Below are 26282 nucleotides of genomic sequence, written 5' to 3' on the forward strand. Positions count from 1 at the left end.
TAAACAGTAAAATAGGGTCCTAAATAAAATCTAAATCATTATAGAGGAACCAATGATCTTTTTTTTTTTGGACATTTATGTCAATTAAGGCAAATTCATACACATAACGCAAATACATAGACTCGAATCTTGGACCTCTTAGTTGGAAGTCTAAGCTCTCAACCAATAGGCCAAGGAGAGTTGTGTAACCAGTGATCTTGGATCAGGCTTAAGCTCCAAACTTATTTTTCGGCCACTTCCTACCAGACTTGGATTTCTGCAACGCTCATCATCTGCGAACGCTTTCTCACTGGAGTTTCGATTCAGATTCGGTCCTGGTCTAGGGCCGCGTTCGCTACGCGCCAGAGCTCTGAAGATCCTGTCAGAGGCCGATGTTATCATTGCCGTGCTCGGTAGCTAAGCGATGCAGCGGGAATCGTCGTGGGACGGTGGCCGATCTGTTCATGAGCTAGAGCCCCCAGGACCGTTGTTATTCCTTCCACTGCTTTTACTTCAAGGAGGCGTATGGATCTTTCTAGGGTTGGTGAGAAAATCTTCAGCTCGTCTGTTCTGCTCGCTCACTTGGCTTCCTCCCATCTACGTCCGATCGCCCTGAGGTTCTTCTTCAATGCTTTTCTTCTGTGTGTCTGTGTTTTCTAATTTTTTTAAGTCGATGATATTTGTTGGAAATTGGGTTTATGGGGCGAGTAGGATCATAATCTCGGCTCTGAGTTCTGTGTTGAATTTAATGCATAACGAGCTCGGGGTTGAGTGTGTATTCTTTTAGTGCTTTTGCAAAGAGTTAGTGACCGAAGGAAGGAGAAAGATCATTTACTTTTTGTTTTCGTAAATGAAAAATGCACAAAGAATTTCTGATTCCGGTTGCACACCTATATTGTTGACAGATGGCAGTGTCACGGCTGTGTTGCTAGAGATATCAAAATGTGGGTGACTGAACTCGGTTAGTCCAATGTTGCATATTAACATTCTTCCTGGTTGAGGCTCTTTGCTTCCTACTTTGCTTCTAATGTACTTGAACAGATCTGCAGTACATTGATCTTGGATAGTGTAGCCTGCTTAAATAATGAGCTTCGTGTTTGTGTTACTGACTAATATGGAGTATTTTCAAGTAAACATTCCTCCAAATGGCACTTCAGTTCTCATAAAAAAATATGCAGTATCTAATTCAAATGCCAAGAAAATTTTCTTCTCATCGCCGCAATTTTATGCATGCTTATTTCGTTGTGGCTCAGGGAGTGTAATTTTTGGAAATAATTTTACTATCCCTCTGGTTACTGTGAATGATATTGTAATTGACTATAATATCCTTTTGCTTTAATTCTCATGTAGTTTGCACAGATTTTAACTCCTTTCCATTCTCAGTTTCACTCAAATGTTGTTGGCCTGGATAAGGATATTTTTCCATCAATCTTATTTAGCATTTCATCTGTAAATTATTGTTTTTCTTTCTCTTCTTCTGTACTCTTAACTGATGTTGAATTGTTCTTGGCCTTACTTAAATTTAAATTATCATATTCTTTTTATTTATATTTGTTCTTTTTATTAACTTATATTTATTAGCGGGTTAGAGAAAGATCAATTCTCAACTTAATTATTGTTTCTATTGATGCAGGTTCCTGAAAGGGTAGCTACAGCTGCTGCTGCAGCTCGAGCTCTTGTAGGGCTTCCCCCACATGAAAGGATTGCCCTCAGATCAAATTCTGAGGATATTACTTTCCTATATGGAAGGAATGGTCAAACCCTTGAGGTGCTTGAAGAGGAGTTCTATGAGGAGGTTTTGCTAGTCTCAGAAACTTTGCTTGAACTATCCTTATTTCTATTAGCACATTATTGGGTCCTACCTTGGAACCATGCTTTCTCACTTTGATGGCTTCTAATGCATGTTTATATGTTAGAGAAAATTTAGCTTTGTTTTCTATGCATTACTCTTAGTTGTTATTTTCCATGGAATTTAGTGATGGTTTCCCTATTCATGTTTATGCAAGCACATCACGAGATAGCTTACTTGCAGCTATACGAGATGTAATTCAGGCTGAGGGACAATACCCCGTTCCCTTGTTGCCGAGGTTGACCATGCCTGGTCACCGCATAGATCCTCTTTGTGGAAGGGTCTATTTGCAGATGCAACTTCATAATGTCATGGGCTTAAGTATTGGCATTGGACCCAAGGGAGGCCTTGGTCAGCAAGGGGATTGTGTATCTCGTCAACTTGTTCTTACAAGGGTTTCACTAATCGAAAGGCGCCCTGATAATTATTAAGTTGTTATTATTCGACCACTGTCCACCATTAGTTCTCTTGTTAGGTTCGCTGACTCTTAGTTGTTATTGCATGCTTGTTGTTTAACCTGTTCTTTTGGCAAATTGTTTATTGTATTCTAGGTATTTAATAAATTTAAAATTGGTTATAATATTTAGGATTCACTTAATTTATCTTTTTTATCAACTTATTAGGCTTGCACATCTTTTGTGTCCAAATAAGAATGGCTTATGTTTTTAATTGATGCATAATTCACAGTTATTATTGCATGCTTTCTCTTTGCATTTGGAAAGTTAGGGGCTCTTTACTTGGGATTTACTAATTTTATACTGAATCAAATGAAATAATTTACTATATCTTTGAACATGCATGACTAAATGTAAATTAAATATGTTAATATTTCTCAATCTAAGTTTGTAGATTTTGGTTGCAGGATTTTGATCCCGTTAAGTATATTTTGGAGCACATTCAATCCGGAGAGAGTGACACTGTGTATTTTGAGAAGAAGGTTCACCCATCTTGTCTTTGTAATCCTTTTTTCCTCTAAAATGTATGATTCATCCAAACAAATAAAGAGATATATTTGAATAATAAGGGGAGCTATACGAAATGCAATGTCATATGTTCACTTGCTTGTTAATAATGTAGTGTTGCAGCCATTTATTGGTGATATCCTCTTAATTTCGAAAGTGCTACTACATTTTTTTTCACTTGATATATTAATTGTTCAACAAGCTTTGCAATCATGTAACTCTCAAGTGCTGTTCTTTATAATAACTTTTTCTTTGGTTCACAATTTTTTTGATCTTTTTTGTTGTATTTTGAAATTAATAGAATTGGAGATAAAATTATATTTTTAGAGATTGCTCTTGATTTTATGATTATTAATATTATAAATGCTTATTCTCCTTAAATATATTTGTATTTGTGTTCAAAATTAAAATATTGGAATAACTTAGATGAATTAATACAAAGGATACCTCTTGAAGAAATAAATTTTATTGGAGGAAATTTAAATGGTCATGTTGGTAGAATGTAAAAGATTTTAAAAATATTTATGGTGGCTATGGATTTAAAATGATTAATAAACGTGGTAGAACTATATTAGATTTTGCTCTAGCTTATAATTTTGTAATTGTTAATGCCTTATTTAAGAAAAGAGATGATCATGTCATCACTTATAACAATTGATATAGTAAAACTTTGATTATTTTTTAATAAGAAAAATGTATCTTTTAGATTGCAAAGATTATACAATCATTTCGAATGAAAGTTAATGTATATATCATTGTTTATTAGTTTTGGACTTTAAGATGAAAGATCATAATTTGAATAATAAAGTAAAATGTTGTCCTAGGGTTAAATGCAGGCATTTAAAGAAATTTAACAAAAATGTTTTTGAGAGTAAGATTCAAGATTTGAATATTTTGATTATGCATGAGAAAGTTAATGTTATATGCTTGTTATTTTCTCTACCTCACTTCTTGCAGGCCACTCTTAGGTTAGCACAACTTGATAAAATAGCAGCACGCAATGTTGTGGAGCACCATGAAGAGTTGGGTATGTTTATTATTTTTCTTGCATGTTAAGGGCCTACAGCTGGAACTTTAGTTATATTAATTGTTACTAGAATGTCAAACTCGGGATGATTTAATGATTTAATTGTTTTGAATGTTGTTATCTTCATTCTTACTAATCTAAAGTTGCTTGTAGGGAATCTTTTCTACAAAGAGAGATGTATCATTACTTCCTTTCTGGTATCTAAATTTCTGTCATCGAGGTTTTCTCTAGGGAAAAATTTGTTCCTTCTTTGACGTGAGATATATGAGGTTACTCATATTTGAAGCTTTCCAGGAAAGTGCCTTACTTTTCAGAGCGAGCGAACAAGTTCTTTTGACATTCCCCATCACATTTGCTGATATTATTATTTTTTTCATTCATAATAAATGGATTTTTTTTTTATCATCACTTAATTCGGAAAATTCAAAATTTTATTCTAGAGACATCTGTCACAAAAGAAATTGGCTTACAAAGTTGAAATGTACCTGTGACACATGAGATATAATCATGAATAGCTGTTCTATTTAGAAAAGGGGACGAACATGAGTTTAAGGGTAGATTACTAGCATATAATTTCAGGTGACAAAGTATATTGTATCAGACAGGACTAAAATTTTATGGTCAACTTTGAGATTTTAACATCTCACTGCAGAAAGTTAATTGCAATGTTTAAAAAAGGGTTGCCTAGCTGCTTATCTGGTGCGGAATGTTACATTTGGAGTTTCAAAACATGGACCTGGATTCTACTTATACTTAATGAGCATATCTGTAAATTTCCTGTTTTATCTCTCCTAGTCATTTCTTGCTTTATGATGGCGAATAAAATATTTTTTATAAATTGCAAAATTGTGTGCTAAAATAATCAGTGTTATGGTAGCTATCAAGGACATTTTTCTCTCTCTTAAACTTTTAAGATCCTTAAAATTTTCTTCTACCGTTCTCTTTCCATCATTATCTCGTTATCTTTATTTCTGCACTGTCATTATCTCTCCTTGTCTTGATTTCTCTCCTGTAAATGCATATTTCACCCTTTTGTGTGTGTTGGAATGAATTTTGAAGGGGATTACAGGCTGCTGTTGGCAGGAAAAAATAGTTGTTGAGCTCGTGGTGGATTTGTCTAGGTGTTTGTTATCCTTATTGAAGGATCAAAAAGATTAGGCACCTTTATAGTAGCTGTGAACTTCCAAAGAAAGAGAAGAGATACGAGAAGAAGAGGAAACCAGAAATTTTATTCTATAATCCTTTTGTTTACAACTAGAGAGATATTATAATGTTTAGATGACCAATAAGTTAGGTCTACCTAGAGCAAATAAAAAAAACTACTAGACTAATGCTATATTATACATGTGAACCCATATTATTTATTTTGCTAAAACAATGTTGTTATCATTTGGGAGTTGTGGCATAGGTTTATTTCTTCTTCTTTGGTAGATTTTTTGTAGTTGTTGGTTGTTCCGTTTTGTTTGTAGCCCATTTTGCATGTTTGGATTGTACAATTTTCAGATACAAAATAATATGCTGATATTTAATACTCCCATTTCCTTGGAAAATAACCATGTCCTCAAGGTTGAAAGAAGTAAAGAGGTGGAAAGTGCAGAAAAGTTTTCCCAATTGGCATGATCAGGTAAATTTAATTTCCATTGTAATAGGACCTATCAGTGGGGTTGACCGCAAAGTTGTATAATGTGTGAGCTATAATAGCATATAATAAAAGAAGAGGTTGGTTGTTATAACTGAAGTTTGGTAGTGGGGAAGGAGTTAGTGAAGGGGAACCTTTAAAAGTTTTCAGAAGAGATGAAAAACCGGATGAACTTTCCTTCCGGGAGATACTTGTAGGCGATAGGTTACTGGGCTAAGCAATCTTAAATTATAGAAGGGCCAAAACATCTCTTAGTGAGTTTAAAATGGGTACGATTAATGATAGAATTTTATAAAAATGGTTGTAATTTGACAATAATTAGATCACCTATTGAAAAGTGCAAATCTCTGCAATTACGATCAACTATGGTTTTCATTCAATTTTGTGATTGAAGTAAGTTTTGTCGTAGAGTTTGGAGAAGGGTATCTTGATTTGTTAAATGAGTATCAATAATGGGAAGGTCGAAGGTTCCACAAATATTGGAAGGAATGGGAGGGGGAAGTCGGCTATAAAGAGCTTGAAATGGAGATATTTTAATGTTTGTATGATATGATGTATTATAACACAATTTTGCCCAACAATAAAAAGAGGACCATAACTTAAATGTAGAGGATGTATAAGCATGGATATATTGTTCTAAACAATGATTGAGAATTTCTGCTTGGTCATCTGTTTGTGGGTGGTAAGAAGAGCAAAAATATAACATGTTACTACTTAAATTGACGAGGTGGCGCCAAAAATGACTTAAAAATATGCTATCTCAATCTAAAATTATGGTTTTAGAAAAATCTTGCAAGCGAACAATCAGATGTTAAAAAGGATTAGTAATTTTTGAAGCATAATATTTGGAAGGCAAGGTACCAAAATAAGCAATCTTGGATAGGCGATCAACGATTACCAAAATAGCAATATAACCATTAGAATTGGGTAGAGCATTGATGAAGTCTGTAGATAAGTCTTCTCAGATTTGCGAAGGTATTGATAGAGGAGATAAAATAGTTGTCAAAGGAATAGAAGAATATTTGTTTTCTTGACAAATTAGACATTTTCTAACAAAGTCAACAACATCTTGATGAAGCCTAGGTCAATTAAAATTAGCTGAAATATGTTTGACTATCTTAAAAATGCCTTGATGACTAAAAAGAGGTGAGGAATGAAATTCTATGAGGATTTGATGTTTAAGGGATGAATTTTTACATAGGTAAATATGACATTCATAGTAAAGAATATGGTCATGAAATTGATGAAGTGTATTAGAGAAATAGCCATTAGAAAGATGAGAAGCAATATGAAGAAATATCTGGAGAGCGAAGTGATTCCTTTTTTTATGTCATTAATTAAAGAGAAAATATAATTAAGTTTTGGAAGGGAGGAGTCGAAGGGTCTTTACGTAGTTTAGATAAAGAGTTGGTGATAATATTTGTTTTTCCTTGCTTATATTTGATAGAAAAAATTGAATCCTAAAAGCTTGCGAAGATAATATTTTGATCAGGTGTTTGGATTACCTTAGTTTGAATTTCACGTAAGCTTTTATGATTGATATGAATAATAAATTCATTGCCTAACAAATGTTATCACCATTTGGAAACTACTTCAGTAATAGCACATACTTCTCTTAGAGAAGTTGATGTTGAGTTTTTTGTGCATAATTTTTTGCTAAAAAAACAAATGGCATGATTATTTTGTAAAGTACCGCACCAATGCCTAAGTTGGAAGCATCTGTTTCAAGAATAAAAGTTTTTGTGAAATCAGGGAAGGCTAAGACTGTTGCAGTAGTCATTCGGTATTTTGAGATTTTGAAAAACAGTTAAGGCTGTGTTGTTTCCCATTTGAAGGAATCCTTTTGTAGAAGATTGATTAATGGAGTAGCTATAGAAGCATAATGAGGTATAAAACGTTGATAATAACTCATTAATCCTAAGAATGAACACAGGTGGCATAAAGAGGAGGGAATTGGTTAGTTTATTATAGCTAGAATTTTAGTAGGGTTAGGTTGGATGTATCTTGTGGAGACAATATGAGCCAATATTTGATGGAAGATTGACAAAATTGACATTTATTAAGTTTTAGAAAAAGGTGATGTGTTTGTAAGCATTGAAAAACCAAAATAAAGTGATTAACATGGAGTTTGAGAGTGGGGCTGTGCTGTATATCAAGATGTTGTCAAAGAAGATTATAATGAATTTGCTAAGAAATGAATGAAAGATTTGATTCATGTATGCTTGAAATGTCGATGGATCATTTGTAATGTCCCTCATGACTATGAAAGGAGGTTTTGTGAATATTTTGAGGATGCATTCTAACTTGATGATAGCATGAATGTAGATCAAGTTTAGAATATATAGTAGCTCCATGAAGTTCGTCTAAAAGTTCATCTACGGTAGGGATAAGAAATTTATCTTTAATAGTAAGGGCATTAAGGGTTCTATAATCGACTAAAAAACGCCAAGTGCCATCCCATTTTTTAACAAGTAAAACTGAACTATACAAGGCTGTGGCTATGACAAATAATGCCGACACGAAGCATTTTAGAGAGTGATTGTTCAATTGCATCCTTTTGGAAATGTGGATAACGATAAGGTTGAATGTTATTAGGTTTAGATAAGGAAGGAAGGTGAATGCCATGATCAATGAATGGTGCAATGTAGTGGTAAGCCTTGTGGAGGTTAAAATAAAAGTTGGAATTGTTTGTGAGGGGATTAGAAATGGAAGGGGGTAATTGAATTTTGAGTTTATCTATTTAGTTTGTCAATAGGTTGTTAGGGGAGGAAGAAACTGGATCTACGAAGTGTGATTGAATAGTGAAGGTTGAATGGTGGGTGAATGAGAAATGATTGCATGAAAATTGTTAAAATTAATAGGATTACGCTGTAATTGTGGTTCGTCTGTTAGTGTAATCTGCGTATTTTGATTATGGAATTGCATGGTGAGGTTTTAATAATCGTGTAAAATAGGTCCTAAAGATTATAACCATTGCATGCCAAGAACAATATCAGCAACATGAATGTACAGGATGAGGAGATCTAGATAAACTTGATAGCCTATATGGATAATGTTTACTTGTGGACATTTAGAATTACAAGATAATAAGTTGCCATTGCACACAAAAATATTAAATTGTTTAATAAGTAGAGGATGAAGAGATAATTTAGTGATAAGGTGTTCTTAAATGAAATTTTGAGTACTACTATAGTACTATGTATATTATGATTGTTAATATAGTTAGTGAATCGGAAAGAACGAGGGTTAAATTGTCTTCTAATGCATTAAGGCTGATTTTTGATTGAGAATCTGAATTTTCTTCATTGATGGAAGAGAGGAAAGAGACATCCACTAAGTTTGAGTCATCGGTACCTAGTAAGAGAATTTGTTTGGGCAACGTTGGGAGCCAAAATTTGCGTCACAATTAAAACATAGACTTCTTTTCACGATGAAATTGAATTTTGGCCGGCGAAAGTTTTTCGGATTAGAAGATTTGGTGGTTTATAGATAGTTGGGTAGAAAAGGGAAGAGAGGTGAGAAATAAGGAGTGATGTAGTGGATGAGTTGACGCTAGAATGTAAAGAATTACGTGTAGTATTTTTGAAAGAAAGAGCGTATGATTTTTGCCAAGAGGAGGAAGGAATATAAAACAATATTGAATTTTTGCTTCATGATGACGTGCTAATTTTGTAGTATCTAAGAGGGAAGTAGGTTGAGAAAGAAGAAGTTCATGATGGATTTCTTGTTTAAGTCTTGATATGAAATAACTACTGAATGTGGATTCAGACAAATTAGTTGCTTTAAAAGCAAGGTTTTTGAATTTTGTTTTATGTTCTAGGACAAAATTTGTTGAGTTAGTTTAAAATGATTCCCATGTAAATCTTTTTACATGGAGATACTAAATCGCTATGTAAGGAAAGTTTAAAGTTGGGCCAAGAGAATAATTGGCCCTTTATACGTAGCCTTTGGTGCCAAATAGTTGCTAGACCTAAGTGAAAAGACTTAATGCGAGCACGATGACATTTGAGTGCATTATGAAAATCAAAATATACTAGTGCCTTAAAGATTCAAGTTTCTACATCTATCCTATTAAATTCAGGAAGTTCAATATTCATGATTTTAAGAGAAGAAAAATTCGTAGGAGGTGGGGATGGGCTATGAGAAGGAATATGGTTGCCTGATCCCATAATGCCAGGTGAAGATCAAGAATCATGATGGGATAAGAAGTGAGATCAGTCGATATATAGGGTGTCAAGGCGTTTGTCAACAGAGTCCATGAAGTATGGAATTGTTGGAGAGTGTGCCAATGGATGCAAATTGGAGATCAGCTGATCGGTGTGATTTTTTTTTTTGAAAATTGTTAAGTCCTGGTTGGTTTGCATGGTGCATAGGGCTTCTGCTAGATCGGTGTTTTTCATAGTGTGAAATTAATGGAATAAGAGGAAAAGATGGTGCCAAAAACCTTGCAATTGTGAAAAGAGAGGAAGAACTAGTAGAAAAATGAAATTGGAAAAAGAAGCAAGAAAAATAATAAAAAAAAGTAAAATAAAAACAGAGAACAAGATGTTAGCTAAAAATATGTAAATAAAAACAGAGAACCTAATGTTAGCTATCAAATAGCAGTAATCGACTAAAAAGGAAGTGTCCCTTCAGCGGCCAAACAATGAACATTGGTGTTGTTGGTTGTTTGAAATAGGTTGCTGCTGGAAGGGAAAAGCAGAACAGCTACAAGAAGCTATTTCTTGAAAACAGTGGTTGCAATCCGGTGGTTGAGCTGTCTGAAACAGCAACTATAATAGGTGGGAAGCTGCTGTAAAGTTCTAGGACAGAATTCTGCTCAACCGAAGATCTGTGTCCAATCTGGCGGAAGAACTGCGACTGGAATGGGGCTGCAACTGACTGGAAGGTGATGTTGGGCTGCTGCTAGGATGCTGCAGATTGGAGGATGTCAATAGCTGCTGGGTAGACGATAGTGGCTGCTACAGCGGTTGAGTGGAAGAAGAGCTGGAGGCTGCGACAGAGCAAGCTGGAGGAGAAAAGAAAAAAAACTGGTCGGCAGGAACAGGAGAGGGAAGCTGAGGTTAGTGCAACAATAGTACCATTTATTAAGCTTCTTGAAGGATCAAGAATATTAGACACCGTTAGAGTAGGTGTGAACTCCCAAAGAAAAAGAAGAGAGATGAAAAGAAGAGTGAAATCATAAATTTAATTCTCTAATCCTTTTGTTTATAGCTAGAGAGATATTAATAATGTTTAGGTAGACCAACAAGTTAATACAAACCCAGTTTACCTAAAGCAAATAAAAGAAAATACAAGACTAATGCTATATTATACATGTGGACCCATATTATTTATTTTGCCAAAATAATGTTTTTATCATTTGAGAGTTGTGGCATATGTTTATTCCTTCTTCTTTGATAAACTTTTATAGTTGTTGGTTGTCTGTTTTGTTTGTAGCCCATTCTGCATATTTGAATTGTACAGTTTTTGGATCCGAAATAATATGATGATATTTAACAATGTATTGGGGAGAAATAAATGCGTTGTTGTGTTCATGACTATGTGAGTTTATAGTGGAGTTGGATTGCGAGTTCTCTGCAAAACCTAAGATGATATTTACTGATGGGAGCTTTAGGCAATTATGTGGAAGGAGCTAAAGGTGAGATAGTTAGAGAGATTGTGGTGGGAGAATGAACTGGAAAATTTCAGTCAATTTATACGAATATGCTCTAAGATCTTAGTAATAGGGAAAAGATAGCCGTAGGGATAATTATATAAAAACATCTCTAAAAATTAAAGTCAATGCCTTAAGAGATAACCTCAAAACAAACTTAAAATGTTTCCTAATTCATTGACTGATCAAGACAAATAATCAATTTAACTATTGACATCGAACATGTTTACTGATTAGATGGTTGCTATCAATTCCACTAGTGTATCAAGGACACACTTATGGAGAGTTATGCTTAAGTTATTTCAAGCAGATATGGAGAGTGGGGTTGAAGCTCATTCACAACTCAGTGGATGGTGTATAATGTTGCCAACTACCAAGTGACCGTGCACCTAAAGGACCCTATCTAACTTCATTAGATAGAAGATGTTGACATATGATATTGATGGAGCTACTACATGAGATGGAGCTGCTGGTGATGATGTAAAAACTCCATGTTCATAGGTTCCTTCAAGAAGAAAATTTTAGAAAAAAATTATTATTATTCATACTCAGAGGAAAATCTAGTACAAACACACTATATATTAGTTTTCTAAAATGATAGTAAGTATTTGAGTGTCTTTTAGGTAACTTATTGCAATTATAATGCATAAAGTGAACATGATAACTATATTCTAAAGTTTAATTTTACCACAATCATCCCAAATGTTAGAACAGACAGATTATCTCAATACTCTCAATGATAAAATGTGCAAGTAAATGACTTATATACGTGGAGATAGATACGATTCATATCTTAGTAGTCCTTCATAAATAAAACCCCAATCAAGCAAATTAAAAATTTTAATGTGAAATTTGAAACTTTTAAATTTTAATTTATGATGGTAGATGAAATGTGTTGGCCATTAAAAGAGACAACAACAACAAAAACATCAAGCCTTTATCCCACTACGTGGGGCCGGCTACTCTAATTCTTTTTCTCCAATGTGTCCTATTAAAAGTCAAATTCTTGTTTAAATCTAAAAAAGAAAGATCATTTCTAATATTTTATAACCAAGTCTTTTTAGGCCTGCCTCTACCTTTCTGAACATAATTCAAATCTAATACATCTATTTTTCTAACCGGATAATTGGAAGGCCGCCGTTTTATGTGACCAAACCATCTAAGGCGACTCTCTCTAATCTTATCTTCTACTGGAGCTACTCCAACCTTTTCACGGATATGCTCATTTCGTATCTTATATCTAAGTAAAGCCACTCATCTACCTGAGCATCCTCATCTCTGCCACACTTAGCTTAGTATTATGCTTCTCTTTTAATGGCCAACATTTGACACCATAAAGCATTATAGGCCTCACCACCATCTTATAGAATTTTCCCTTAAGTTTGAGGGGTACTTTTTTATCACACAACAAGCCCGATGCATTCGTCCACTTCAATCATCCAACTTGAATTCTGCTGATAATATCCCTATTTATTTCACCATCACTCTGAACAATAGATTCAAGAAATCTAAAACATGTACTCTTATTAATGATTTGATATCCCAAAGTCACAATTCCCTCTCTAGGTCTATTACCACTAAAATTGCACTCTATATATTTCGTTTTAGATCTACTCAAGCAAAAACCTTTAGACTCTAAGGTTGACCTCCATAATTCAAGTTTACCTTCAACTCCCTTTCTAGTCTTATCAACAAGAAGAATATCATCAGTAAAAAGCATACACCAAGGTATATCCTCTTGCAAATGTCTAGTGAGAACATCCATGACTAAAGCAAAAATATATGGGATTAAGGCTGATCCTTGATGTAACCGAACCGAAATAGGGAAATACTTGGTCAAACCACCTTGTGTTTGAACACAAGTAATAGCTCCTGCATACATATCTTTAATGATTTGAATATAAGCGTTATTAACTCCTTTCTTTTTCAAGAACTCTCTATAACACTTTTGTTGGAACTTTATCATATGCTTTTTCTAAATCAATAAATATCATATGTAGATCCTCCTTTTTTTCTCTATATTTCTTCATCAAATCTCTTAATAAATGCATGGCTTCCATAGTCGACCTACCCGGCATGAATCCAAATTGATTTTGAGAAACATTAGTATCACGCCGCAACCTATGCTCCATAACACGCTCCCATAGTTTTAAAGTATGACACATTAAGCTAATATATATATATATATATATATATATATTCTCCCTCCTTAAGTATCTAATCTATTATATAAATAATTAAAAGCTAAGGTCTTTATATCGCATATTGCTTTCTTAGATTTCTTACGCGTCTCTTTATATCTTTCCCAATTATCAGAGTTTTTATAATTAAACCAATTTTTTATAACAAATCTTCTTATTTTTAATCTTACCTTGTACATTTGGATTCGACCACCTACTATTTTTACTATTAGGAGCTTTCTCTTTGAAACTCCAAGCACATCTTTTACAATATTCTTAATATCACTAGTCACCTTTTTCCACATAACATTAGCATTCTCATGCCCAGACAAAATCTTAAGATCTAAAATCTTACTCTAAAAAATTCTCAAAAATATTTTTTATTAATATTCTTTAAATGCCCCATCTAATCCTAGAATATCATTTTACTTTATTTTTTATTTTTTACCACTTTATCTTAAAGTCCAAAACTAATAATTGATGTTGGGTACATAAATTTTTACTATGAATAACTTTAGAATCTTTGCAATTTAAACGACCTAATTTTTTAATAAGAAAATATTCAATCTGAGTTGTACTATATCCATTTTTATAAGTGATGAGATGCCTCATTCTTTTTCTTAAATAATGTATTTGCAACTAAAAAATCATAAGTTAAACAAAAATCTAATATGGTCTAGCCACCATCATTTGTCGTTCCAAACCCATGATCACTATGAATGCTTTTAAAATCATCTACCTCTCTACCAACATGTTCATTTTAATCTCTTCTAATAAAAACTCTTTCTTCAAGAGGTATTTTTTGTATTAATTCTTCTAAGTCATTCAAAAAATTTAATTTTAAACTCATATCCAAACCTACTTGAGGAGCATAAACACTTTAAATATTAACAATTTTAGCATCAACAACAATCTTTAAAACTATAATTCTATCTCCAATTCTATTAATTTTTATAACATTATCTTTCAAACTCCTATCTATAATCACACATATGCCATTTCTAAACATGAGATGAGGATGCTCCTTAGCCTTCTCTCCAACCCATTTAGTTTCTTGAATGCAGAAAATATTTAACTTCCTATGAATCATAATATCTATTAATTCCATTAATTTTCCTATAAGGGAACATATATTCCAAGTTCCTATCCTAATTTTTGTTTTATAGCCTTTATAAGAGAATCTTAAAAAAATTAATTTAAGTGTTGCAGAGATGAGGATGCTAAGTTGGATGAGTTGGTTTACTCTTAGATACAAAATATGTAATGACCTGCCTCGGATACTCAAATTAATGAGGCGGGAATGAGCAGTTGAACATTTATAATTTTTTTTCAAATTCAAAAATAATTTATCAAATACATTTCAAAGAAAAATTGAAGAGTCACTAACACAATTTTTATTAAACTACTAATAAAATCTTTCACATACTTAATATTTACATATACTATACATTACTTGCTTTCAATTGCACGTTATCTTCTGTAGGCATATTTATCTCCTTCTTTAGCCATTTCTATTTGTCAGAAGACTTACCTGAAAGTTTAATTTAATAGGTCGAGTTTACATGGTAAACTCAGTGGGTAATCATGTCTGTAACATAGAAATTTCATATACATAAAAATGAATATCTTCTTTTGGCTTTCTTTTTCTTTATATATATATATATATCATTTCTATTATATTTTATATACAATATTACGTATAAAAAATAAAATATACTTGTTTCTCTGTCTTTTTTACACATAAATTACTTCTCATTATTTTTCATTTGTCAGTTTCTATTATCATTTATTTTTTTTTTTTCATTTTCATTTTCATTAGTACAGGAGAATCGTCTAAATGTACCTATAAAGATAAAACCATTTCCATTTGCATTTAACTTGGACGAGTATGTTGCTTCCCTAGGTAAAGATAATACGAGAGTGAACTACTATAGTTTGCATGCATATACCTTTTTCTTTCATTATTTACATTTATTCTATTCAATCATATGGTTGTTTTTATATACTTTTGAATAAAATATATGTATACATTTTCAAATTACGCTTTCTTCTTTCCTTGTATTTAAATTCACATACACGTTTCACATAACACGTTTATCCTAATATTACTGTCACTTTAATGGATAACTTTGATCATGTACCATAATGAATATAATAACTTTCAATCATTTGTAATTGAATGCATAGTTAGGAACTGTATAAAATTAATATAGAATCATGTAATGTCTATAAAAATAAGAGAAATTATCCGCATTAATTATTTTTGAGCTTTAATTCCTTCCAACCTCGAGCTTTGCTAAAGACTCTCAATGCCCTTCTCAATTCAATTATGAGAATCTCATTGCTCTAATAACATAAATTTTCATAAATTTAGTTACCTCAATACATCAAATCCTTTTTTTTCTTCGTTAAAATGGGACTTCCACTCATTAAATTCCTTCATGTCTGAATTTCATCCTATAGGAAATTCACACAATATTAGTTTCCATCAAAATAAGAAAAATCTTATAAATTTTATTTTCTAAATTTGAGTTGAAACATATATGAAATTTAAATTACTTACACTTCTTTTGACGTTTTGAAAATGAAAATTCATTGATTCGTCGTTTCCCTCACTTTCTTCCTTTAAAACAATTGATCTCTCTTAGGATTAAATCACAGAAGAAATGTGAAAAAAATATGAAATTTGAAAACCCACCTTCCTTCTTTCTCTTGGCTGCTTCTCTTGACAGAAACTTCCTAACGCGTTTTCCTCTTACATGAGTGAGTGAAATGAAGATATCACTTGTGAGTTGTTTTATTTCACTCTCATAAGCGATTCTTTGCTTAGACCATGAATCAACCCCAGTCGAAGCCGCTGAGCTTGTGTGCGGTACACCCAACTTCCGCGATTGCTCTTCATTTTTCTCCTTATTCGCATTATCTACCAGTTCAATACCAATTATTTTTTTAAACCTATTTCTGCCCAACACAAGAGTGTTTTGCACTTCCTTCCATAAAAAGCTTTATATGGTGCCATTCCAATGCTGGATTGAAAATTATTATTGTATGCAAATTCCATTAATGGTATATGAGTTTTCCAATTTCCTTCAAAATTCAATACATAATTTAAGTAATGAAAGTTCCTGAGGGGTGCTAAATCCTAAAGAACTAGTCACGATGTTAACCAAGAAGGGGGTGAATTAGTATTTAAAAATTCTTTAATGATAAAGAAAAATCTTTTTATAACTTGATGTAAAAGCGAATTACATTCACAATAAAATGACAAATCAACATTTTTCACCCACGCAGTTAATCATAAGAAAAATAAATGCTGAAATAATAAAAGGACAGAACTCATTAGATTTATAGTGGTTCGGTCCAACCTAACCTATGTTCACTCTCCGTAGGCACCCTCCGAGTATTGCTCTTAACTTTTAGTGACTCTCTGTGTTGCACCGATATGGATATGATGAGCCGGATAAGACATGATATGCATATGTGACACGTCAATTCTTAAAAATGTAGGATACGGGTACGACAAGGCCACGTTATTATAATTTATAAATCATATATAAAAATTAAGAAATCAATCAAAGCATAATATTTGAAATTACAAAAAAAAGTGAAAGCAGCATCATTTGTAGCCTTGTAGCTTATAATATTAAAATAAAAGTAAGCATTAAATGTCTAGTATAATAATAAATGCATAAACATAAATTGTCTAGCACATGAAGTTTCAACTATTCAATAGAATGAATGGTATGATTAGCTTCTTCAGTGGTTTGTCTTTGAACTTCTATATCATCTTCAATAAATATCATAGCTTTTAATTCAAGCTTATCAAGTGAAAGATTAGCAATTTTTAATATACCCATATTATTAAGAGACTTAAATCCATCTCATAAATGAGAGAATCTTGCTCGAAGCCACAGAAGTAAATACGAAGCATCTTTTTTTTTTTTTTTTAATTTTTATGTTTTTCAACGGACATGCATATCAGATACGTGTGCCATTTTGAAATTAAATAGTTTTTTAATTGGATACGACTTTGCCGTATCTAACACATATCGGTGCCGTATCAGGGGCATATCTGTGTATCAGTGTATCGGATACAACATGCCTTCATAAATAGGAGTATCGGTGTAACATAGGTGACTCTCCTTTAGCCCCCACAGCTAGATGGAGAAGCCCTTACAAAATTACTTCCACCTTCCCCGATGTGGCAGAGTAGCCGGGTCTTTTGACAACAAATAATCTTCTTCTTCCCAAAACTTTCCTCAAGACGAACCTTGAATCCAATGGTACTAAAGTGCAAGGTTTGCTAGAGCAACCGTGTGAAGTCCCCTCCACACTTCCTTGAAATCACCTCCAATGTCCTCTCTCCCTTTCAAGTTATCTCTTCAAGTTTTCTCCAAAAAAATGAAGACACAATGGCTGGGCACTTACCAAGTATCTTGAGAAAGCTTAAATAGAGGGCTTTGAAAGATCTTAGAAATTCAATTCTGTCGTAAAAGATCGTAAAGTACGATCCTGAGATCGTCTTACACGATTAGTACAAAACAGTCCTTTCAGCTAGTATAATCAGCATTGTCATGTACGATCAATTTAAGTTTTTTTACAGATCGTCCAATACGATCCGGAGATTGTCCGAGATGATTAATTCAATCGAATTGCAGTTCGTCCTGGACGAAACTTGGGACGACCAAACATCTCTATGAATTGTCCAGTACGATCAAGTTCGTACAATACTATCAGAATATCAAAATTAAGCAAATTTGATTGAATAATAACAAGATCAATTTAGGCATGATTTTTATAGATCGTCCAATATGATGTACATATTCCTGGATGATTAGAACAAACTATGAAATTCAAAATCTTGCCTAAATTATGATTGATGGCTATTTTTCATTATCATAACTGATCATCCTGAATAATCTAGATTGTTCAGTACGATTAGTTATATGAGCTGATCGTACAGTACGATATAAATTGTACAATACGATTAATTCAAAAATTGAACTTCTGGTTTTGACTCAATCTCACTTTCACTGAGTGTGTGTGCATGGTCACCAAGCTAGCATACACCCTTACAGGATATAACTTAATATTGAGCCTTGAATCTTCATTGAATGGTGCATGACATTCTTGAAATGTTAGTTCACACACAAATAACTAAAAATTGCAAATACCGTTAGACATAATGATGTGAGCCACAATGTTTGTTATCATCAAAAATATAAACACGTGAACTAGAGCTGCAACAAGTAAATCCTCCAAAGTTTGAATTATTCTTTTTTGATTGCCCATCTATCTGAGGATCAAATGCAGTGCTAAAAGTTAATATGGTATAAAAAACTTCTTGAATTTTTTCCACAATATAGAAGTGAACCTGACATTTCTATCAGAGACTATTGATTTTGAAATTCCATGCAATCTCACAATTTTATCAACATATATTTTCGCTAATTTTTTACTGAATATGTATGTTTAATTAGTAAGAAATGTGCTGATTTTGTTAATTTATTTATAATAACCTATATAGCATCCCGACTCTGCCTTGGCCTGGGTAATCCAATTATAAAATTCATTTCAATTTCTTCTTAAATGTTTGAGCTGAAATTGTTGGGTTCTACTTAGTTTTTAGCTCATAAATGTTTGAGCTTATGTTTTAGTTCATTAATTAGAAGAGTAATTGCACTTCCTAACACATAAAATCATAAAGGTTTCCCCTTCTTGTGTTTCTTTGGTTTCTTCTTTGCGAATAAAGGCTTGGCTGGTTGTCTTTTGGGATTTCTCTCTGGCTACTTTCCCGTGAATCCTCTGCCCCATTTCCTGTGTTGGCTCCTCGGGTCCCTCTCTGGCTGCTTTCCCATGGCTTGCTGGTTGGGTTTCCCGTGGCTTGCTGGCTGGCTATCCCGTGGCCTTCTGATGTGAGCAAACTAGAGAGAAAATACAAGTTAGAGAACACCAGGACAAAATATAAACCAAACTCGATTCACTATAGCTTGCAAACAACCAAACAAACGTTCGAAGAAGCCAAAGTCAAATCAAACGAAACAAAATAATATCATAAAAATGCTATCCTCAGAACAACCTACTAGTGGTTTCCTCACATGCAACGAGAGTAAGAAAATATAATAAAATTGTGCTTAGGCTTGCAAACCGAGGGTCCACCACTGCAAAAGGTTCCAACGTCCTACCAAACTCCTCCAGCAAATGTCTCCAAATTTCAGCCAACAAACAACATCCAGAGCTCAAGAAGGATACAGGTTGGAGTGGAACTTGTATTGAGAAGAAGAGGTTAGAAGCCAAGATGAAATAGAGAGGAGGAAAGGGGGTGGAACAAGCTCTCAAGCTTTTCCTAGAAGAAACCCTCAGGTTTTTCTAGAGTTTTTACTCAGATTTTCAACAACCCTTTCCATCTCAAAATATCTCTATTTTATAGGCAAAAGGAAGAAGCTAAACAGCCAATCCACCTCCAACCAAAACTAATCAGGTTTGAGGAAATGAAAGGCCAAGGGACAACCATAAAACATCTTAAAAAAACTCTCAGAAACAGGTTTATATTCATGGGTCAGCAGCCAGAAACAAAATCGACAAACAGAGAAGATCCCACGGGTAGCTGGAAACAAAACTGGCAAACAGATAAGACCAACGGGCAGCCAGGAAACAGAGAGCAAACGACACAGCATGGGGAAGAACAACATTCCGGAAATAACATCAGAGGAGAAGAAATCGAAGGGGTAAAGAGAAGGGAAAGAGACACAAGTCCACTCCACAATAATGATAATACCTTTTTGATTTAATGAGCTAGGAAGTGCATTTATTCCACCAATTATTGAGCTAAACTTCAGCTCAAACATTAATGAGCTAACACCAAGTAAATCCAAATTTTGAGCTCAACACCAAGCAGCCAAGGCCCAGCCCGAGAGCAGCAAACAGCTCCAAACCCAGAACAGTTAGCAGCCCGTGGAAGCACTTCCTACGAAATACAAGGAACCAAATGCAAGCAAACCCAAAGTATCATGATCATTGGATGCCTTCCATCATTGGATAGCTAAAAAATATATAAAATACAACTATATATTGTTCAAAATACATTAAAATAAAATAGACTAAAAAACATGAATGTAGCAAATCCCCCCTGGTGGGAAAATCTCATCTCCTGATGAGAAAGCTTTCATAATTCTTTTATAAAGTTCCGAATGACGCTTTTTAAGCTCATTTGCATCTATCCAAGTACAGTCTGTCAAAGGACGATTCTTCCATTTTGCTAAGAACCTCATGTGTTTGCCATGCCGAGCTTTAGTAAAACTGACATCAATAACATCTTCAACCTATTCATCATAACTTAAATCAGATGTGGTAAAGTTTCAATTTCCACATGATCTTCAGAATTTCCTTCATATAAAGAATGGTCAGAAATATTAAACACAGGAGAAGTGCCAACAGTAGAAGGAAGATCCAAGAGATAAGCATTTGAGCACAATTTTTTTAGAACACGAAAAGGCCCAAATTTCTTCCTGCTTTATTTTTCAAAAGTACCAACAGGAAATTGTTGGCGACGAAAGTAAGCTATAACCAAATCTCCTTCTTTGAAATAAACTTCTCTACGATGTTTGTCAGCATCAATTTTATATTTAATATTAGCCATTCAGAGTTTTTCAAGAACTTGCTGTTGGATAGTTTTGATATGATCAAAGGTTTTAGAAGCTTCATCACTAATTTTATTTGGTAAAGACAAATAATTTCTATCTAAAATGTGAGGTATAGGTTGACCATAAATGATTTCAAATGAAGTTTTACCAGTGGAGTGATTAATAGAATTATTGTAAGAAAATTCAGTTTGGGGCAAAATCAAATCCCATTTGGATAGTTTCTCTCATGTTAGGCATCTTAATAAGTTTCCTAAACTTCAATTGACAACTTCCGTTTGCCCGTCATTTTGTGGATGATATGCACTGCTAAATTGAAGAGTAGTTCCTAATTTTGCCCAAAGTGTTCTAAAAAAATGACTCAAAAATCTAGTATCTCTATCAGAAGTAAAAGTGCGGGGAATACCATGAAGACGAACAATTTCTTTAAAGAACAAATCAGCAATATATGATGCATCAGAAGTTTTCTTGCAAGGAATAAAATGTGCCATTTTGCTAAAGCGATCCACCACCACAAAAATAGAAACAAACTTTCTAGCAGTAACAGACAAACCTAAAACAAAATCCATAGAGATATCCTCCCAAGATTTATTTGGAATAGGAAGAAGAGTATACAAACCATTATTTTGATAAGTTCCTTTAAAAGCCTGATAAATTTTGCATTGTTTCACCAGCTTAGCAATTTGTTTTATCATATGAGGCCAGAAATATTTTTCCTCTACCAAAGCAACAGTTTTTCCCTGCCCAAAATATACACTCAATTCTCCACTATGAAGTTCATGCACAAGTTGTTCTCTTAAAGAATTTTTTGTTATGCAAAGTCTAGATCCCTTAAATAAAAACCCTTGATGAATCACAAACTGAGCAGAAGGATCAGTTCCAGAAGCAAGACAAGAATCCCAAATACTCTTAAAATCAGGATCATTCGCATAAGTATTTTTCATGAAATCAAAAGAAGTGACTGTTGGGTAAACAGTTACCAACAAATGAGATCTCCGATTTAAAGTATCAGCTACCTTGTTTAACACACCAGACCTGACCTATGTTTTATGTGAAAAGTATACTCTTGCAAAAAAGAAACCCATTTAACATGCCTTTTATTCAAAATTTTTTGAGAGCAAAAAAATCGTAAAGCTTCATGATCAGTATGTAAAACAAATTCTCGTTGAATCAAATAACATCTCCAAAATTTCAAAGTATGAACAATAGCATAAAATTTCAAGTCATATATAGAATATTTGGATCGAGCATCATTCAATTTTTCACTAAAGTAAGCAATATGTTTTCCCTCTTGACTAAGTACAACACCAATACCAACATGAGAAGCATCTCAATCAACCTCAAAAATGTTTTCAAAATTTGGCAAGCTAAGAATGGGAGCTTAACTCATTTTTTTCTTAATGATTTCAAAAGTTTGTTCAGCTTTAGGTGTCCACCTAAATATTCTCTTTTTCAAACAATTAGTAATAGGAGCATTCATAGAACTGAAGTTCTTAATAAACCTTCGATAAAAAGAAGCCAAATCATGAAATCCTCTCACCTCACTTATGTTTTTAGGACTGGATCGACTTTGAATTGCTTCAATTTTTATCGGATCAACTTTTATCCCCTCAGTAGAAACAATAAAACCTAGAAATGTTAAGCTCGAAGTCATAAAGGAACATTATTTAAGATTGATGTACAGCTTTTGTTCCCTTAGAGTTTGCAACACTTGTCTCACATGATTAAAGTGATCAGAAGGGTGAATACTATAAATCAAAATATCGTCAAAATAAACCATAACAAACTTTCCAATAAAAGATCTCAAAACATGATTCATAATTCTCATAAAAGTGCTCGGAGCATTTGAAAGCCCAAAAGGCATCACTAGCCATTCATACAAACATTCTTTTATTTTAAAAACAGTTTTTCATTCATCCCTAGGTCTTATTCTTATTTGATGATACCCACTTCTCAAATCAATTTTAGAAAAGATTTTTGCACCGCTTAGCATGTCTAACATGTCATCCAATCTAGGAATATGAAATCGATATTTAATGGTGATTTTATTTATTGCCCTATTATCCACGCACATTCTCCACGTCCCATCTTTCTTAGGAGTTAATAAAGCAGGCACAATACAAGGACTTAAGCTTTTTTTAATCAAATCCTTTTTAACAATTCAGTTACTTAAAAAGTTCAGCATGCTCAGTTGGACTCATCCTATAATGAGGCAAATCAGGTAAAGTTGCTCCAGGAATTAAATCAATATGATGCTGAATATCTCTCATCGGTGGCAACCCTACAAGCAATTCTTTAGGTGTTATATCAGAAAATTCGTTGGAATTTGAAGAATAGGGTCAGCTTCCTTTCCCACAACCAAATAAGCTACCTCAGAATGTTTCAAATCATTTATATTCAAAAACAATTCAAGAGTTTATTTTGGCAACCTTGTTGTTTTTAGTAGGCAAATCAGACACATGTTTTTGAGGATAAAGAGTGAATTCCTTATTATTTTGAATCAAAGTGTAAGTGTTCTTTTCTCCATTGTGAATAGTTTTGTTATCAAATTGTCAAGGTCGACCCAATAGAATGTGACAGACTTCAAGAGGCACTACATCACAAGTAACTTGATCTTTAAAAGACCCCACAATTGTTAAGTTGACAATACATTGCTTTGTGATAGGAACCTCACCTCCCTCCTTAAGCCAAGAGATTTTATAAGACTTAGCAAGCGGTTTGGACTTTAGTTTGAGTTTATCAACCATAAATTGTGACACAAAATTTCCAGAACTTTCACTATCTATCATAAGAGTGCAGATTTTTCCCTCAACTGTACAAGTTATTTTGAAAATGTTTCTCTTAAGCCATCTATCACCGTTGTCAATTTTTGTTGTTAAGACATGTCGAATTACCAATAGCTCTTCACCTACATCTCCTTCGACATCAACTTTCTCTAATTAAATGTTATTTTCATTTTCAGGTTCATTTTCTTCTTCTTCCTCTACTTGTTCATCATTTACAATAAAATTATTTCTTGGTAGGTTATTTTTTCTACATGCTGCAAAAAGATGACCATAAAGCCCACATTTGTAGCATGGTCTGATTAATTTAGGTTGTTCAGAAGGTTTAGGACCCATAATTCCCTTTCCTTTATCCACATTTTGATTTTCAAAAGACTTTACTTTCACCCCCGATGGAACCATAGAAGTTTGAGATTGATTCTTAGCCCCACCAGTTGATCGTCGCTTGTATGTTTCCGTTATCTTGTTATGACCCCTTTCTCTTTGCTGTTGCTTTTCAAGTTTTAATGCCATTCGATATGTCTCATCAATTTTAATTACATGACGTAAATTAAGTTGATCTTGGATTGACCACTTAAGATTGTTGACATATCTTGAAACAATTTTCTCTTCAGACTCATCTAAATTATTTCTTGATTGAAGTTTATAAAATATTTCAGTGTATTCTTCCACAGATTGAGTTCCTTGTTGCAAGTTATTAAATTCCTGAAAGAGAGTTCGTGCATAATCAAATGGTAAAAATTTTCCCCTCATTTTTTCTTTCATTCGTTCACAGTTTTGTGTTTTTTCTTTTCCATGTCTTTGCCTATTGTTTTGTAAGTTCTTCCACCATGTAAGAGCATAACCCGTTAGTTTTAAACTTGTAAATTTTACTTTCTTGTTTTTCGGAATGCATCGGGCTAGTAATAGACCTAGTGAGGGGATTGTGACTTTGGGCGATCAAGTCATTAATAAGAGTACACGTTTTAGATATCTTGGATCTATTGTTCAGAGTGATGGTGAAATAGATGGGGATATTATCAGCAGAATTCAAGTTGGATGGTTGAAGTGGAGGAATGCATCGGGCTTGTTATGTGATAGAAATGTACCCCTCAAACTTAAGGGAAAATTCTATAAGATGGTAGTGAGGCCTGCAATGCTTTATGGTGCCGAATGTTGGCCTTTAAAAGAGAAACATAATACTAAGTTAAGTGTGGCAGAGATGAGGATGCTCAGGTGGATGAGTGGCTTTACCCTTAGAGATAGGATACGAAATGAGCATATACGTGAAAAAGTTGGAGTAGCTCCAGTAGAAGCACCAGGACAAAATATAAACCAAACTCGATTCACTATAGCTTGCAAACAACCAAACAAACGTTCGAAGAAGCAAAAGTCAAATCAAATAAAACAAAATAATATCATAAAAACGCTATCCTCAGAACAATCGACTAGCAGTTTCCTCACATGCAACGAGAGTAGGAAAATATAATAAAATTGTGCTTAGGCTTGCAAACTGAGGGTCCACCACTGCAAAAGAATCCAACATCCTTCCAAACTCATCCGGCAAATGTCTCCAAATTTCAGCCAACAAACAACTTCTTGAGCTCGAGAAGAGGATACACGTAGAGTGGAACTTGCGTAGAGAAGAAGAGGTTATAATCCAAGACGAAATAGAGAGGAGAAAAGGGGGTGGAACAAGCTCTCAAGCTTTTCCAAGAAGAAACCCTCGTGTTTTTGTAAAGTTTTTACTCAGATTTTCAACAACCCTTTCCATCTCAAAATATCTGTATTTTATAGGCAAAAGGAAAAAGCTAAACAGCCAATCCACCTCCAACCAAAACCAATCAGGTTTGGGGAAATGAAAGGGCAAGGGACAGCCATAAAGCTTCTTAAAAAAACTCCCAGAAACAGGTTTATATTCGAGGTCAGCAGCCATAAACAAAACCGACAAATAGAGAAGACCCCACGGGTAGCAGGAAACAGAACTGGCAAACAGAGAAGACCAACGGGCAGCTAGGAAATAGAGAGCAAACGGCACAGCATGGGGAAGAACAACATTTCGGAAATAACATCAGAGGAGAAGAAACGAAGGGATAAATAGAAGGGAAAGAGACAAGTACTTCAAAATAATGAGAATATTTTTTTGATTTAATGAGCTAGGAAGTGCATTTATTTCACCAATTATTAAGCTAAACTTCAGCTCAAACATTAATGAGCTAACACCAAGTAGAATTCAAATTTTGAGCTCAACACCAAGCAGCCAAGGCCCAGCTCGAGAGTAGCAAACAACTCCAAACCAAGAATAGTAAGCAGTCCATGGAAGCACTTCCTACAAAATTCAAGGAACCAAATGCAAGCAAAACCCAAAGCATGCTATGCCCAAGCACTTCTTACCATGATTATTGAATGCCTTCCATCATTAGATAGCTAAAAAAAACATAAAATACAACTATATATTGTTCAAAATACATTAAAACAAAATAGACTAAAAAACATGAATGCACCACCTTCCTTCCTATTTTCTGTGCAGTTTTTTGGGGGCTGTTTGTGGTGTCTTTTGGCCTTTCATTTCCCTTTTCTTGATTAGA

At 33.7% G+C, this 26282-nt stretch overlaps 1 long non-coding RNA gene across 4 annotated transcripts; it reads left to right on the top strand.

Moving 5' to 3' along the window:
• The first annotated feature begins 214 nt into the window (after positions 1 to 214).
• On the top strand, positions 215 to 24426 carry LOC114579768. Of its 4 annotated transcripts, none has more exons than XR_003700934.1 (6): positions 215 to 596; positions 885 to 940; positions 1613 to 1774; positions 2691 to 2765; positions 3748 to 3817; positions 24390 to 24426. It is a non-coding gene; the product is annotated as an uncharacterized LOC114579768 (long non-coding RNA). The 4 variants fall into 4 exon arrangements; XR_003700933.1 differs by lacking the exon at positions 24390 to 24426 and adding an exon at positions 3971 to 4397; XR_003700932.1 differs by lacking the exon at positions 24390 to 24426 and having other exon boundaries at positions 3748 to 3937.
• The last annotated feature ends 1856 nt before the right edge of the window (positions 24427 to 26282 follow it).

This window comes from Dendrobium catenatum, unplaced genomic scaffold, assembly GCF_001605985.2.
Source record: "Dendrobium catenatum unplaced genomic scaffold, ASM160598v2 fragScaff_scaffold_624, whole genome shotgun sequence".
NCBI classification, from domain to species: Eukaryota; Viridiplantae; Streptophyta; class Magnoliopsida; order Asparagales; family Orchidaceae; genus Dendrobium; species Dendrobium catenatum.